Below are 18160 nucleotides of genomic sequence, written 5' to 3' on the forward strand. Positions count from 1 at the left end.
ATTCAAAGAAAACGTTTATTTATCTTTTTAAGGTGATTATATATATATATATATACAGTGTACACACAGGAAATGTGAATTTCAAAATTATTTATTAGTAACAATGTGTGCAAACAATGCTTTGCGATTTACAGCCTTCTGACGTGATGAATATGTTCATATGCCAGTTTGGTTTGTGCTTTCAAAGGATTCATTTGCATAAATTAATATGTTGTTTGAGTTGACAGGGCATTTAATCATTAGTTAGTACAATAAAAGCCTTCCATATTAAACCCTTATAATATCCATGTAATTATGTAAGTGTGTACTCGTGGTGAATATAAATAGGACAAGCTAAAATTCCTGTAATATTTATCTATTTTTACCCATAAAGCGGTAATATTCAATTTCAAGGGCCAATTAAATTAACATGCGAGCTAGTGCGTGAATACTGCCCTTGCTATTTCCACCACTTTCTCTGTGGTCAAAAAGATGTTTCCACGGCAACTCTGCAAAGCAACAGAAAGAAAAAAAAAATGATGCCACCCTTGGTTATTAATTTGACTAATTTTAATAACTCCATATCGCCTGCAGCTCAGACTGCACTCCTCAGCATTAATTGCATTTCTCTTTTGCATACTTGTCAACGACCTCTTATAAAATATTGCACTCGATCTGAAATTTTAATAACTGTGTGTGGCTCCATCCATCAGTGAAAAGGCTGGCCTAAATTATAAGTTCTGGACAGGTCCATAGCCCCACTTTTAATTAATTGTCCCTTCTTTCTTTAATAATCGGTAATGTTCTCAGATTCCCTCTTTTTTAATCCTATGCACTCCAGGAAACGTACATACCTGCTACAGTCACACAGGACCTGACAGCATGGCCCAACTTCTCTCTGAAGTTCATCATTTTAATAGGAGACTTAAATCAATGTTCAAAAGAAACCGTGGCCTGTAAGGTTTTGCAACATTGTTTAGTTTATATAGTTTAATTCGAATATTAAGCTCATACAGTACAAACAACTGCTTGAAATAATTTTCAATAAATAAGGAAAATGATAAATTTAGGCTGAAATTATCAGGCAAACTTGCTTGTGTTAAAAATAGAGGATTTGAATTTAATATTCTTCAAAATTACTAATGAGTATTAAGCTGATTTGTAATAATACAGAATTTATGAATTTTAAAAAATGTTTAAAATTAAAATTTAAAAATTAAAAAAAATTAATAAATAAATGCTCATTTTAATTTTAATATAAGCCAAATGGCACTTTTCTTTTTCTTAAATTCTTAAATTAAATTATACATTCTGTTCAAACTTTTTTTCCCCTCGTTTATTAAAAGGATCTTTTGGTAAAAAAGAGGCCAATAGATTAGAATAATTTACCTGCTAACATTCAATCTATTGCATCATTTCAGGTGTTTAAGCAAGCATTGCTGTCATATTTTACTTTAGACTGTACTTGTTTCTGTAAAACTTTATTTTGATGGTCCCTATTGCACATTTTGTTGACTAAAAGTTGCATTGCAAGTTTATTCTCATTTGAGTATTAGTAGACTGTCTGCTTAATATCTACTGATACTGCTCCTTCAACAGACTTTTAACTAGAAAAATTTAGCAAGTACATATTAACTTACACTAATCCCAACCCCAACCTAACAGTCTAGCTATAATCTAATAAGAATTAGTTGGCATGTAGATGCAATGTAACTTAAATTCATCAAAATAAAGTGATACTCTTGTTTCTCCTAAGGATGTTGTTGTTTTTGTGGTGATTTGACTTACTGATCTGTAAATTGTGTGTGTGTGTGTGTGTGTGTGTGTGTGTGTGTGTGTGTGTGTGTGTGTGTGTGTGTGTGTGTGTGTGTGTGTGTGTGTGTGTTTTCCACATATAAACATTCATGAATAATGAATAACAAATAAACATAAATAACAAATTAACATTTATTTAAATTTTTAACTCAAATTCAAACTGTCAAAAAGATAAAATTTTTCAAATTTGTCTATGAACTAACGAACAAACAACAAACGAATAAACAAACAAATTATACAGCATTTTTAATATTGGCCAAATGTCCTATCGATACTACCCTCTGTAATATTTAAGAAATCATTAAATGCACTCACGCAAACAGCAACACTACTGAAACAAAACAAGAAACCACAACAAATCTAATGCAAGCTAGGGCTGCACAATATATCATTTCAGCATTGATATTGCCATATGTGAATCTGCAATAGTCACATTGCGGGATCAGCAATGTCAAAGTTTCAGCACCACAGTTCAGTACATGTGATTTGTGAGATTATCGCAAAGTTTAACCATAACAGAGTAATTTTTTCATTTGGATGTGTTTTTTTAAGACTGTGTAAGACTTAAGCAAACGTAAACCAAGAGCGTAAAAAGGTAAACAAAAAACTCCTTCATTCATTCATTCAATCATTCATTCATTCATTCATTTCCCTTCGGCTTAGTCTTTTTATTTATCAGGGGTCACCACAGTAGAATAAACCACCAACTATTCCAGCATGTTTTACACAGCGGATGCTCTTCCAGCCGCAACCCATAACTGGGAAACACCCATACACACTCTTATTCACACACACTTATACACTGCTGCCAATTTTAGTTCATCCTATTCACTTAATTGCATGTCGTTAAATATGGGGGAAACCGGAGCACCCTAAGGAAACCCACACGAAGGGGGAAAACATGCAAACTCCACACAGAAATGGCAATTGTTCCAGCTGGAACTGGAACCAGCAATCTTCTTGCTGTGAGGCGACTATGCTAACCACTAACCAAAAAAAAATTGTGTTTAATTATTTATACAATGAAGACTCTAAACTATACGGTGCTATTTTATATATTGTTATTGGACTTCTTTACCTCAATACTGTTGGATTCCACACAAAACCATACAATTAATTAGTATCTGTTCAATCGTATTGTATTTTATGCAAATATTCCACTACAAAATAATCCCATTCAATGTAAAATGATGAATTCTTTTTGTGAAATTATATTTATATTGCAATATATGTCTCGCAGACAAACTAAACAACACAATGTCAGTTTTTGTCCAATATCATGTAGTCCTAACGGATACTAATCTTACAGTTTATCAATTTTTTCATTGTTAAATGAATCTGAATATCTGTGATGTTGTTAGGTGACTAAAACATCATTAGAATTGCATAATTAGAGGACATCTGATATTACTAGGGCCCATATTCCATGAAAACAAACCCAACATATCTGCTTATATCACGTTATCATCCCAGAATGGAGATTACACAGAGATTAATGAAAAACCAAGCTTGATCAGAATGTCACATATGCACAATTAATTAAAGCATTTATCCAAAGCAAACCCACGGCAAAGCTCTTAATGCAAATATCCTATATGCTTAACATGGATCGTGATTATGCACGAAAAATGAAACTCACTTCCTTATTCGGTATGCATAACCTGTGAAGGCTGTTTTTATTGGGTAACTTGTGTAGAACTGGGATTTGGATCTCTTAAGGCAGAAAGCACTGCCTACCACCATGGAATTTTAATAAATAAGTGAAAATACATTTGAGAAAGGAAAAACCTGAGGTGATTTTTCAAACTAAGGTTTCCTGCACACAACTGAAAAACAGTTCAGTGCCATTCAGGTAATTTGCCTTTGGCTAGTGTCCATATTCAGTATTTTAAGCTTTGTTTTTTTAATGATAATGCAACAGACTGTTTAGGATTTGGAGGACAGCTCTCCCTGTGTTCAGAAGGCACGGTGTGTGTGATAAAAGACACACAATATTTAGGCTAGAAAGCATAGGAAAATAAAAAGCTAAGTAGAAAAGGCTGGGATTCATTTGGGAGCTGAGATGTTTGTGGATCTTTAAGATTCATCTCAAGCTTGTTTACTTAACTCAAATTCGAACCACACCGCATTAGCATAAAGCTTGAAATGGTTTACTTGTTTCGAAAAGCTAGAAAGCGTGGTAGGAAACAATACATCATTTTTTTTTGTACTCAATCCCACGGGAAGGTTTGTGTGAGGTTGTGCCAGTATGAACCATTGCGAAAAAGCACTTGACCTCTGGATACAGACTCTTTTATGGCTCTGTGGGGTTTTACGGCTTCAAGTCTTTTCTGTGAAGCACTACAATATTAAGAATGAAACTCAGGTCATTTCTGACCACTGAGAGCAATGCAGGGGGGAAAAAAATGAAGCGATTCCTTCAGCCATGAAATATCGAGACTCTCCGTTCAACAAGAAACAAGAACAAAATGTAGACAAGAGTCACCACACTGCTTTTCAATTGAAAGGGACATATATAATAGGCCTATATATATATATATATATATATATATATATATATATATATATATATATATATATATATATATATATATACACACACACACACATTTCTTTTTACTCACCATCAATCCATTTAAGTATTGCTCAGATCGATCATTTCACATCATAAAAACCTGAGTGTATCATGAGGATTTGAAGTGCCCAGTTTTATAAATCACAGCATCAAACACTTGAAGACTTATTAGGTGATTTATTTGAACATATATACTCCATGTTACACTGGACTATAACACGTCCAAGGTATTGAATGAAAATGTCAGGTCTTTTGTTTAACACTTTACAATAAGGCTCTTTTTCTTAAAAACAGTTATTTAAACTGAACTGGTCATGAAAACACTTGTAAAGCATAAAGGTATTCATTTGAGGTGATGTTAATATGATAGTTGATTTTTAATAATTTATTAGCATTCAAAGTTGTGACTGTTTTATATGCTGATAACTTTAGCACAAATGACTAAAAGTTTAGATGTATTTTTAACTAGCATTGACATAAATTCCGTCACAAACATAAGTCTATTTCACTGTTTAAGTTAAAACATTAATTTAAAGAATTAGGACTGATTTCAAGACATAAAAAAGATATTCTGCTGGGGAAAAAAACAATCACCTTAAGTTGCATCTGAGAGTTAGCAAATTTTTTATTGAACTATCCCAATTAACTATAGTTCAGGAGAGACAGATGTGAATATAAAAAGGGACACGTTTGTCATTTTTTTTTCTTTTTGTCCTTCTAATAGTATCAGCACTTACAAGGTTTTTTTTAACAATTGCCTACTATCTCTTAGTACAGGGGTGTCCAAAATCTGTCCTGGAGGGCATATTTTAGTTCCAACAGTAACGTTAACGTTAATTAAACACACGTGAACCAGCTAATCAAGCTCTTTCTAGACCGGTCCTCCATGAACGAGTTTGGACAACCCTAGTATCTGGGGTTCACGAACACAGTATGACACAATTCTTACCACGACAGCCCACGCTAACTATCACACTATTGGTAGCTCAACGGCTTAAAACAACTCGATGCTGAACTATATTAGCTCAATAAACAATTTACTAGAAGTTGTCTCTTACATTTCTTTCTTTAAATATGCTCCTTCAAATATAATTCCACAGGATCAAATTCACCTCCGATGTTGAATGGATAAGCGTTCCTGAATCAATCGTGAATGATTCGTGAATGAATCGATTCGAATGAGCCATGATTCACTCAAGTGATTTGGTGATTCATTAAAAGTAAATGAATGACTATTTTGGAATCAGTTTAGTAAATGATTCAATTACTGATACACAAAGTAAATCGATTCCTTTCAGAATGAATCAGTAGTTTGTTCAGTTACTTGTCGCCATCTATGGCAGTAATAGTTACTACAATATATATTTCAGTTAGCCTAAAGTGCTGATATTTTTGATTGTAATATTCTACTTTTCTGCTTACAGTGCAATTACTGGTCATATAAGCCAAAACTATAATAAAGGGCAGAATATTTATAACCATAAGTTTGTGTTTGCATTCACAACACAATATCTTCAGTCCAGAACAAAGGCTTTAGAGCAGGGGTGATCAATCCTATTCCTGGAGAGCTACCTACCTGCAGATTTCAGTTGCTACCCATATCAAACACACCTGAACCAATTAATTAGGACCTGAACACCACTTGATAATTACAGGCAGGTGTGTTTGATATGGGTAGCAACTGAAATCTGCAGAAAGGTAGCTCTACAGGAACAGGATTGAGCACCCCTGCTTTAGAGCATGGCCTACACTGTAGAACCCAAAAAGATAAGGTAAATCAAATCGTTTGATGAAACAGAGTGCAAAAAAACATTTAAGTTCAAAAACTAACCCTAAAGAGTACTTTAAAGCAATTTGAGCACAGTAAAATCCAACAAATGACGAGAACTCAAACCAACTGAGTACAGTAAAACTCAATAGGTAATAATGAGTTATTTAATTAACTAATTTCCTTCAACGCTGAGTTCAAAACTCTTTTCAAATGAGTAGAATTAACTTTGAGTCAATTTTGAGTTGACTACACTCATTTCATTTGATAAAGTTGACTGTTGGGTTTTACTGTGTATATTAAGAAAATTGTGTTCTTGTTAATTTTCTTTATATTTCTTGCGCAACATAACTAGATAAGAAAGATTGTGAATCAAGATTATGAATTATTATTATTATTATTATTATTATTAACATTTGAATACTGTAAGTGCTTGCAACTTAAAACATGTCAATAGAAAATAGCGTTAATTATTTTGTATAGACAAGGCACTGCTAGTTTACACTGCAAAAAACTAAATAAAACAATAAATACCATAAAGCAATGAATACTTTAAAATAATTTCAATGTTAAGTTAACGTTCATTTATAAACTGTTTAAAAAACAGCAAGTGTTTACCAAAGTGCTGTACAGGCATTTCTGTGTGGAGTTTGCATGTTCTCCCTGTGTTGGCGTGGGTTTCCTCCGGGTGCTCCAGTTTACCCCACAAGTCCAAAGACATGTGCTATAGGTGAATTGAATAAGCTAAAATGGCCGTAGTGAATGTAAGTAAAAGAGTGTGCATGGGTGTTTCCCAGTGATGGGTTGCAGCTGTTAGGGCATCCGCTGTGTAAAACGTATGCTGGATAAATTGGCGGTTCATTCCTCTGTGGCAACCCCTGATTAATAAAGGGATTAAGCCAAAAAGAAAATGAGTTAATTCAAATTATTATTACAAAATTATTTTCTTAACAAAAAAAATTGATCATGTTTAGACAATGTATTAATTTATTAGTAGTATTAGTATTAGTTTCTTTCTTTGAGCAGATATACTAATCCATTAAGTAAGTTACATGTGAATTGAGATTAATTACATGAATGCAGCCTCGCGTTCATTTCCAGTAGGCAAAAATGTTCATAGCACCTACTGTAAACACTTTACTGAGTCTCACACACTCACCACATCATCTCTCTCTCTGGTTATTTCACCATACATTCTGAGCTCACTGCCTGTTCAGTCCTGTATCAGGGCCTTTTTGCATCTGTTTAATGTTTCCCAGCATATTAGTGTGGTGAAATGAAAAAGGAGCGAACGCTTTGACCTTGTTTAGCATGACTGCAGAGACCACCTCCAGAGTCAACCAATGTTTGTTTTGCCTCCGCTGTTGTTTTGCTGCTACGGGGCTGCAGCGCCTCGGCATGACACTTTGATAAATCGATCTCTGCCGTGCCGTACTACGCCAGGACAGCAATCCTTCAGAGTGCCCCGCAATCAGAGATCTTAAGAGGGAAGGGGAGTAGGAGAGGGGTGGGAGAAAGCTGGAGTAGCTGGACTGGACTTTCTTCATCGCTTTAACTGGAAGTCAACACACCATCACTGAAGTACAACACCTAGAGAGTGGATTTCTGGCAGTTGTTTTATTAAGGCTGTCCCAACATTCACCTGTTATTGAGATTACAATCCCAGTATGATGCAACCACCCAGTTCTGTACATTCAATATATAGTCATATAACACATAAAACATAATAGCTGGACAGACAGATGGATAGACGGATGGATGGATAGATGGATGGATGGATGGATAGATGGACGGATGAATTAAACTACTCAAAATAATTAAATATTAGACGTTTCAGTCAAAATATTTGCACATTGTGCATGTTTCTTCTTTAATATTCTGTGTTGAATAATTTGTAAGACAATTCTTCTGTATGTGAGTAATGCTGTTTATGTAATATACACAGCAAGAAAAATGTATATTCTCAAAAATTATGAATATTAATAAATAGCAAACAAATTTTTACTTTGAACTAAAATATTAAATTCAAACACACAAAAACATACAATCAAATATTGGAAAATATTTTATGTATGTTAAAACTGATGATATGGATGATAGCCATGTGATGTTGTGCGAATAACAGTACTCGTACTGCCTCTTAACCCTTCACTCTTGTGTATTACTCTGCCCACATACAGAGACAAACAGAGCACACTCTACAGTCAGAAAATTGTTGTTGCTGTTGGACAACATTGGATTTAGTGAACATGGATTTAGTGCATTGGCCGTTATCAGCCTGAGCACACCAAAAAAAGTGATGGTTGACGATTTTCCACAAGATGGCGACAGAGACCGCATAATAAGTCCTTAGGTAAGAAAAACAGCTTTTTCCCAGTGTAAATTTCAAACTACAGCAAAACAAATCATTCTAAAACTGGTTGGTGATATTCCATCTCTCTCTTTTGTATTTTGTAGTTCTGTATTTATACCACAAAAACTGGTAGTGTGCTTTGCCCTGGCTTTTTCATGGGGTTAATTATTGTCATCCCCCGATTACAACAGAGAAATACAGGGAAATATCTGTAGACTAATGGCATTACACGCCGTTTAGCATTATAATCTTAAAATGTGAGCAAAAGTGACCCGTTTTGTCATCCCTTTAGATATTATGCTAGGGAATTATTCAAATACTAGCTCTAAATTTGACAATGGGGAAAAAGCAATGATTTCTGCTGTTCTGACGTCAGCTGCAGATGTGAATGAATGGCAGACGAAAGTAGTTCCTCTTACAAAAGGGTTTTTTAGACTCCGTGTTTGATTTTCTTTTTTTACACTTGATTATGCTGTCAAACTTGTATGCATGCAATATCACACTCGTAGAAAATTGCGATGTGGTTGTAGTTTACATTACATCTAGGCACTAAGGCACTCGGCCGCAATGCACACTACACCCCAGTGGCAAAATACAGCCACATCACATTGCTACAAGTGTGATATTGCTCATTTACTTGATTATATATATATATATATATATATATATATATATATATATATATATATATATATATATATATATATATATATATATATATATATATATATATATATATATATATATATATGTATGTGTGTGTGTGTGTGTGTGTGTGTGTGTGTGTGTGTGTGTGTGTGTGTGTGTGTGTGTGTGTGTGTATAGTATGACTATTTAAACAAATTAATGATTGACTGTTTATTAGAAATTAATTATGGTATTTATATCTGTATTTATAACATTGTTTTGAGCTATAGATTATTTCCTTTTCAGTTAGGATGGCTATGTTTGCAGAATGAATGAGGCAGGAAGGTTTTGACATTCACCGAGATTAACAAAGGATAACAGCAATCTGTCATTGGCAGTAAATTCTGGTTTCAGATATTATCCTATTAAGCTTCTGATAGGTATGAATAGGATAGGATCTGTTCTGTTGCCAAGGCACAGCTTTAGCCCGGAATCCGAGCACTGTATGTCTTTAATTACAAACACTGTTTGGCAAAAACATAAAATTCATAATGTCAAATATATTGATATGTCTGTCATCTTCACTCCATCAATACAATTAGATGATCCTAATGGTAGAATACCTCAAAACAACAACTCTAAAGTAGAAAAAAATTCTTAAAAATGTAATGTGAAGCATTTATGACTGTATTAAGTGGTGAAGTGTTAATTAATTGCATTTACATTTTTTTTTGAGTAAGGTTACTAAGCAATGCCAGTCAGTGTGACTTACTTAATATTCATGAGCATAGCTTTAACCATTGAAGTATTCATAAATACTGGATTTGTCCTGAATTTTAGCTGTTCTTGTCTTCCTTCTTTTTCTTTTCATGGTTAATTGAGTGTAAAAAATGCATCCAAATCAGAGAGCCAAAATTAAAGCTCGTGAGGTTCTCTTGTTCCAGCATTTAGTGTTAAACATATGGTTTGGAATAAGAAAGCTGCATTTTTATAATGAAATGAAGGGATTCAGATTTAGTGAAGAGGAAAAATACATAAGGCAGCACAAGGTAAATAGCATTCATCCTGCTTTCAGTATGATTACTGCTTGTTAGCATGTGCTTTGAAACGTGTTGCACATTGTGAGCTGGGCGGTACTAATTTCATCAGCCCACCTGTCTTGCTGCACCTGTGAAATGTATATATAAACAGTATTTGTGCTATGGAAAGCAGCAAACGCATCCAGGTGAAACCTCCCACTTCTGACAGAGTTAAAGTTAAAGCTAATGCCTCGCCAGCCATAGCAGATAATCTTTACAATCTCTGGAAATGCATTCCCTTTAGCTTTGCTGCCATAGCTCTGCTGTAAATTGGGCACCTAAGAGACAAATGGGTCTGACTCACCAGTTTTCATAAGCACTTCAAATCGATCATATTTCCTTTTTTCAAGGACCAGTGGAAAATGCCATTAGGGCCCGAGTTCAGTTACACCATACCAACAAGGCAGATGTGAATGGGGATTTCAAATATGCCAACACAAGAGGAAAAACAACCTTCTTAGTCCCACAAATCTCTCTATGTACAAGCAGCTGCCTTCTAATGTGTCAAAGAATTGGCTCCGGGCTCCATCATATCTGCATTAGCCCAAGAATGCCCGCCATTACAATAGAAATCGGCAGCCTCAGCTTTCCTGGGTAAATCCATACATTAAGCTAATGTTTGTGTGATGTGATTGCAGAGACCATTAATAGAAAGGCAAATGTTGTGGAAAGAGGAGAAAATTGACTCTACTTTTAGAGAGGCGGCATCGCTGTTGTTTTCAGTGTGTCAACAGATGACAATCAACACAGCTGGAGTCAGTGTGCTACTGTTAGGTATATGATGATGTTTGCAATCTCTCTTAAGAGTCATATTTTACATTTTTACCAAGTTACCCATAAAGCTATCTTTCTGTGATGTTGTATAACAACATAACCTACTAAGAAAATGATCACCTCACATACTGATTATGTGCTTTATTCAACGTTAAATGTTACCAGTTTGAGTTTGAATACCATTTTACATCAGATATACCATTAGAAACATTTTTAAAATGTTGTAATTTAATAACTTTGTTTCAAGAGTTCACACTTAGCTGATGATTGATTATAAAGCTTGTTTGGCAGGCTGTCCCGGGAGAGAGCCCTGACTCATAAGATCCTCAAGCCTGGGGCATATACTGGGGTTTGCAAGGCGAGAGGGGAGTTTGAGCTCAGGTAGATCTCGAGAACTCCCCTGCTGTAGTAACTAATGAACAGATAGTAATTGCTCTTAAGAGATAACTATTAACTAGGAGCTTGTCTATGGTGCCAATTTGGATTAGTCAATTAACTTAGGTTGCATGTTTTTTGATCGTGGTAGGAAACCGGAGAACCCGGGGGAATCCCAAGTGAGCATGAGGAGAACGTGTAAACCTGCACAGAAACGCCGGCTGGCTTGGTAAGAACTAGGCAATATTGCTAACCACTGGCCCACCGTGCCACCCATCTAGGAATGGAGGAGGAGTAGGGGTGGAAGATGAAGATGGCTGTCATATGGAACTTAGGGTATTTATAGTGGCTTAGGAAACGTCTGATTGGTAAATCATAAACTGAATGATGCGGGGCCGGCTGCAAGCAATCATAAGCACGTGATTCTCACGAAATTATTTGATAAAAAAAATTCACTTAAATACACCCACAAATCTTCAGCATCTTGATTTTTCCATTTTTTTTTTTTTTACATTGTTATATCATTAAAATTACCAGTGTTGGGGGTAACACGTTATATGAAACTGGATGCAAAGCAATACACCTGCACCCCAGCTTTAGCTGTGATTGAAATCACTTCACATTCTCTTATAAAAAATATAATTAGACTAAACTAAAAAATAAGGTTATTGCTTTTATTGTTGAGGAGGTGCAGCCGCTGTCTAACTTTACTGTAGAAGCAATTAAGTTATGTTTTGTAATATAGTACAATTTTTTTGTCTTTTGGGAAACAATGTACACATTTGTTAAGGCCACGTGAAGCAATTTGTTCAATGTATAAAGCTCAAAGATTTATTTTAATTTGGGGATGTTTTTTTGTCATCTTACTGTTCATTTGGTTATTAAACAAATCTGTTTTTGCCTTAATATAAATTATTTCATGTTAGTACTTCTAGGCAGTCCTTATTTCAATGGACAGTGAATTTACTTAACTAATAACACAAAACATTCAAAAGTAACAAACACATAATATTACAAGCTTTCATTAATCTGTATATACAGCATGTATAGCTCTCTGCTCAGAAAGTTCTCAGAATATTATTTTATCCTACATTTTTTTAAAGGAAAATGAAGGTGTATGTTATATAAGGGGTTGTTAAATGCAGAGCTTCTGAAAGAGATCAAACCTCAGACAGGTAAGGAAAAGTGACGCAAAAGTAACTCAAAAGTAATATATAAAAAAAATTATAACTAAGTAACGCAATTAGTTACTTTTTTAGGGGAGTAACTCAATAATGTAATGCACTACTTTTTAAAAGTAACTTTCCCCAACAATGAAAATTACAACCACAAAAGAGTTCTGAGTATTTAATCATTTAATTATTCATTTTCCTTCAGTTTAGCCCGTTTTATAGGGGTTACCACAGCAGAATGAACCACCAACTATTTCAGCAAATGTTTTATGCAGCAGATGCCTTTCCAGCCACAACCCATAACTGGGAAAATGTATTTCTAGATGGAGTTACCATAGTGGTCAAAATGACCGAATGCATTTCAATGTCCATTAATATTTTGTTGCCTTAAAATGTGTGCCTCTGTTGCCTAGCAACTTCCTGCTAACAAAAACCTAACTTTTTTGGTAGCAAAAACATAACTTTCACAATTTATTACATATCTTTCAACACAACATATTCAGTGCCATGAAAAACCTTGGCTCTTCTGCTTAAACTAGTACACATTTACAAGCTGTGCTGGTAAAAATAATGCCCTCATAAAACAAGACATTCAAAGCTTCTATTGACATATTAAAGTTAAGATTTGATAGTCTGTGATCATATGCTATGAAGTCAGAATGACTGTTATGGCCATTCAAGTTGCTATAGATTTCTGGTACTTTTGTCATAAATAAATTACCATACTGAAAGCGGCAGGTGATAGTTTACCTTAGCTCTTAAAAATAAAATAGCTAGCAAGCCATGTTTCATCTTTGGAATACATATTATGTGATTTTAATTAAAATCTGAACACTTTATCTTCCATAGACTCCTCCACAACTGTTCATCTCGTTCAGAAAAACACCAAAACTTTTACCAAAAATGCCTTTGTTAGTTCATCTAGAACATATTACACACTATAAGATTACCTTTCTGTGCACATAAAACAAAAATAACAACTTTATTCAACAGTTTCTTCTCCTCAGTGTCAGTATAGGGTGCATGTTCTTGGGGGCGCTCCACTCTTTATGCGTCTCGTGCTTGGTTACATTGTTGACGTGTATCATGAATATGCCTGTGCTTTGTTTCAAACAGAGAAAGTCACAAGCATTCAGGTACACAATAAAACACAACGCTCATGCACACACGCCCTATTCTGACAATAAGGAGAAGAAACTGTCGAATAGAGTCATTATTTTAGTTTCATGTGCAAACAAAAGCATTCTCCTCACTTTGTAATATACGGGTTCAACCACCGGAAGCATATTTGAATTGATTTTTAACCAGTTTGTTGGTTCATCATCACATCCCTAGCTAGAAGAGTTAAAATACCAATACACTATAGATTGCTTGTTGATCTGAGGAAATTCTACTTTTGAAACGAAAGATCAGTTCATACATTTTGCAAAAAAAAAAATCGAACTTATGACCTTGGCGTTGTGGGAGCCATGCAGTACTGTTTATGCTATATAACTCCATTAATGGGTTTGCAATAAATACAGTATGTGGAAGACTCATGAATATTTCATGAGCTCTTGCAGCACCTTTGACAAGGTTTGAGGATAATCTTGCTTTCAGTGCTCTTAAAAGTAGCCTGAACCTCAGGTTTGGTAAATAAATATTCAGCATAATCTTTATTACCTCAGATTTTTGTTCACCCAATTTCTTGACGAGAAAAAAAATATGGGTTACAGAAAAAAAAAAAAAAAAACACTGGTCCAATGTGTAATCTTTAGACAGATTTCTTAAAAAAAACTGCTTATTATAGGGCGAATAAATATTACTTTACAAATTGTATTGTAAATAATTCATATGAAAATTTGTATATTACTATTATAATTTTAGTGAAATTAATTTTAAAACTGAATAAACATATATTTACCCACATTTACACACGTAAATATATAGACTCAATGATGACCTAAAAATGTTCGGAAATCTGCAGATTTCTGCGCGCGCAGATTCCGTGTGGGCCTACCTATAGCTAAAGTTAAGCATTATCTAACTGTATTAAAACTAGTACCAGTGTAATGTTATGTGCATGTCATCATGAAATTACAGATGTACGGTGGCCGAGAGAGCTTAACATGCTGCAATTTAAGAAAACGTGTGCAATTACAAAAAGACTGCAGCAAATTGAGAAAAAGATCTTCGTCCATTTGACAACACACATGCTGCAAATAGTCACAATGCAAACACTTTTTTAAACGCAAACAATTAATAAAATGCGCTGCATTTCATAACAATGCTAACATTTTACGAAAACGCGCTGCATTTTCTCACAAGATATGAAGAACAGAACACAGCGCAATGTTTCAAGGGGACCCAAAAACATGATGGACACCGTTGGGCTGTGACTATTGCTAAGTGAAGTCGTAGGTGATCTTTGAAAGGAGAGTTTTTTTGTATGTTTATTTTAATATCCCAATTCCTGTGTCTTTAGTATTATTTATCTTTTATAACCATAATCTAAATAGCCGGGTCCGTCACATTTTAGGGTCTCCTTGAAACATTTCCGTTGTGTTGTGAGAAAAAGCAGTGCATTTTTTTATGTGTTTGCTTGTGATAAAATGCAGCACGTTTTTTTAAAAATGTGTTTGCGTTATGATGATTTGCTGTCAAACTGATGAAGATCTTTTTTTATTATTATTTGCTGACACTTTTTGTAATGAAGAGGAGAAACCATGACAAGTTGTATGCAAAAACCCAGTAGCATTTTAGCAGATCCGATTCCCTTATATTCCCTTATGATCTTAAGTCAATGGGTTTTATTTAAAATGGGATTTAGATTAAATCGCTTAAATAGGGTTCATGGCTACCACAAAGTCAGAATACTTCCATGTTTTATTCTATAACAACATCAGTTAATCTCCATTATTGATTTTTTAAATCGGTTACGCTTCTTTAAAAAGACGGTTGCTATCCAGTTGCTAAATGGGATTACAGGTGATGTCGGAGACATTATACTTCATCGAGCTGATCTGGTCTGGAACGCAGTTTCTTTGCATTGGACATTTGAATTTTCCCGTTATTTAAGTATTTTCATAAATAGTTAGGTAATTAAATTAATTTTGTTTGTTAATTTAGTTAGTTTAGTTAGTTAATTTAATTAATAATAATTTTATAGTTTGTAGCATTTTTCTAATTGATAATTCACATTGTGTGTAGATAATGCCTTCACTTAAATGAATTTTCAATAATTAAATATTTAGATATTCAATTAAACAATATTTAGTTATTTAATTAAATGATATTGTGAAGATACTGCTTACCAGGTCAGCCTGTCTCTTTCCTGCTGTCAGTTATGCAAACATGTGAATAAGAATATTGAATGTTGTTCTGTGTCCATGATGGAACTTGCAGGCATATAGACTAGTCCCTTGCCTAATTTCTGTCGTCTGTTACTAAGGTAAGTAAGCCGTATGTACGTGAGTAAATACACTTGTTTAAATATGTCTGATGATAATACTATGTAGGCACATTTATACATACAATTGTGGAATTTTACATCAACTGTAAAGCAAAACAAATGTATTTCCCACGTAAAAACTATGCAAAAAGCACGTAGGTCTACAGTACATACAGGTGTGTTTTGGAGTATTTACTTGTTTATAATATATAGCCTGTATTATAATATAATCATAAACTGAGAAAGTAAATCTTTGTCATGGACCATATTTCTAAAAATAAGCTTGAAAAGTTGACTGTAGCAGGGTAGTGCTGACATCACAAGCAATCACCCGAAGGCACTGTAGTTTGTTTATAGCCCGTTTATTAAAATGTTCATTCAGTCATTCATTTTCTTGTCGGCTTAGTCCCTTTATTAATCCGGGGTCGCCACAGCGGAATAAACCGTCAACTTATCCAGCAAGTTTTTATGCAGCAGATGCCCTTCCAGCCGCAACCCATCCCTGGGAAACATCCACACACACTACGGACAATTTAGCCTACCCAATTCACCTGTACTGCATGTCTTTGGACTGTGGGGGAAACCGGAGCACCCGGGGGAAACCCACGCGAACGCAGGAAGAACATGCAAACTCCACACAGAAATGCCAAATGAGCCGAGGCTCGAACCAGCTACCCAGCGACCTTCTTGCTGTGAGGCGACAGCACTACCTACTGCGCCACTGCTTCGCCCCGTTTATTATAATGTTAGCATTTCAATTCTTACATTTGCATTAAGATCCAAAAGTGCTAAAAGGTGTATTTTTATGTGAGGATTATCCAGTTGGACAAAAAGTGCTAGTGTAATGAACTGTGTTTGAACACAGAGCTTATGATTTGCAATTTTTGAAAAGCCTATGGGAAAATCCTATAAGGATTTTATCGAGGGAAACAGTTTCATGCTAGCAGCCGATTGGCCTATATGGTGACGTCATAGTTCCTCCACTCTATTGTATGAGATTTCTTAAATTGCAGAATGTTAAGCTCTCTTGGCCACCATACATATGGCATGTACATATGGTTTGCGCAAGCAAGCAGCTTAAACATACTATAATTACTTACTGTATAAAGTTACAGTTACCAGCTAGCTGGTGTAAAAGTAATGAATGTATTGTGCTACAGTATGTGTGAATATCATCATGAAATTACGTATTCCCACAGCATTACTAATCAAAATGCCATTATGAGGGTCTCTTTTTGACAAATTTTCCTTATTTCCTATTTGTGGTTGAGTACTTCAGTACTGAGGTTGAGTGAATTAACATATTTTTATTTGATTTGGGGTGGTGAACTATCCTTTTAAAGGCATGAGTCATTCCCAAGCACACACACACACACACACACACACACACACACACACACACACACACACACACACACACACACACAAAAAAAAAAAAAAACACTTAGTAACCTTTTCATGGTAAAGTTACAAAAAACTTTGGTAACACTGTTGTCATGCCAACATAAAAATCTAAAATGACCATAAATGGTCAACTCTGGAGCTAAAATAATACACACATCACAACAGAGAGCTTCATATTTCTGCTTGTAACCTCTCCAAAAAATGGCCTATTCACTTTCATCGCACATGCCTGAACACAACCTTGATTTTTGCTTTTGTTAAAGGAATGTCAAACAAAAATAATTAAGTGCCATAAACATCTGATGCAGACAGATGTCACATTTTAACCCTGCTTTACAAAAACCAAGGGTCAGGCAGTGTAAACAGGCTGTTAAAAGTTAATCACAGCCACAAAACAAGAAAAATATGCTTGATTACAAGTAGAAAGTCTTTTATTGTCAAGGGCATCAGCTCAAACAACCCTGTATTAGCTTCACATTAAATATGCATTGGCAGTGACAACAGATACGCTGTTGTGTTTGCATGAAGCCGATGTTTTAATTCAGCCTGGAACAGAAAATGCTGTCGACCTGCATGTTAAAGTGTCTCAGATATTCATTACGCTATGAATATTACAGGTTAGTGTTTTGTTTCATTGCCGTGAGCAAAGAACGCTGTAAAATGGCCCGGCTGGCCTCAATAGCTCAGCGTTTCAAAGCGACGATCCTGACTGAGCCGAGAGCACACACAAGGAGTGCATTTCAGGCAGAATTTAGTGCACTTTCAGCCCCATTACAGAGCCACAATGGCCCAGTGTTTGGATCTAACAT

The 18160-nt window shown here is 34.9% G+C and overlaps 1 protein-coding gene and 1 long non-coding RNA gene across 3 annotated transcripts in view; one reads left to right on the forward strand and one right to left on the reverse strand.

The window, feature by feature from the left end:
* csmd2 (CUB and Sushi multiple domains 2) overlaps positions 1–18160 on the reverse strand; it is a 560701-nt gene that overhangs the window by 528070 nt on the left and 14471 nt on the right. Inside the window, exon 1 of one of the 2 annotated variants that reach the window (XM_073931822.1) lies at positions 5428–5540. The exons of the other annotated variant lie outside the window; for it this stretch is intronic. The gene's annotated coding sequence lies outside the window, so the exon portion shown is untranslated. Of the gene's footprint in view, positions 1–5427; positions 5541–18160 lie in introns of those variants that run through there. 2 annotated transcript variants of the gene reach the window in all.
* Positions 6067–13944, forward strand: LOC141379154 (uncharacterized). Its single transcript, XR_012395166.1, has 3 exons — positions 6067–6141; positions 8318–8490; positions 11497–13944. It is a non-coding gene; the product is annotated as an uncharacterized lncRNA (long non-coding RNA).

Source organism: Danio rerio, chromosome 19 (assembly GCF_049306965.1).
Source record: "Danio rerio strain Tuebingen ecotype United States chromosome 19, GRCz12tu, whole genome shotgun sequence".
NCBI lineage: Eukaryota > Metazoa > Chordata > Actinopteri > Cypriniformes > Danionidae > Danio > Danio rerio.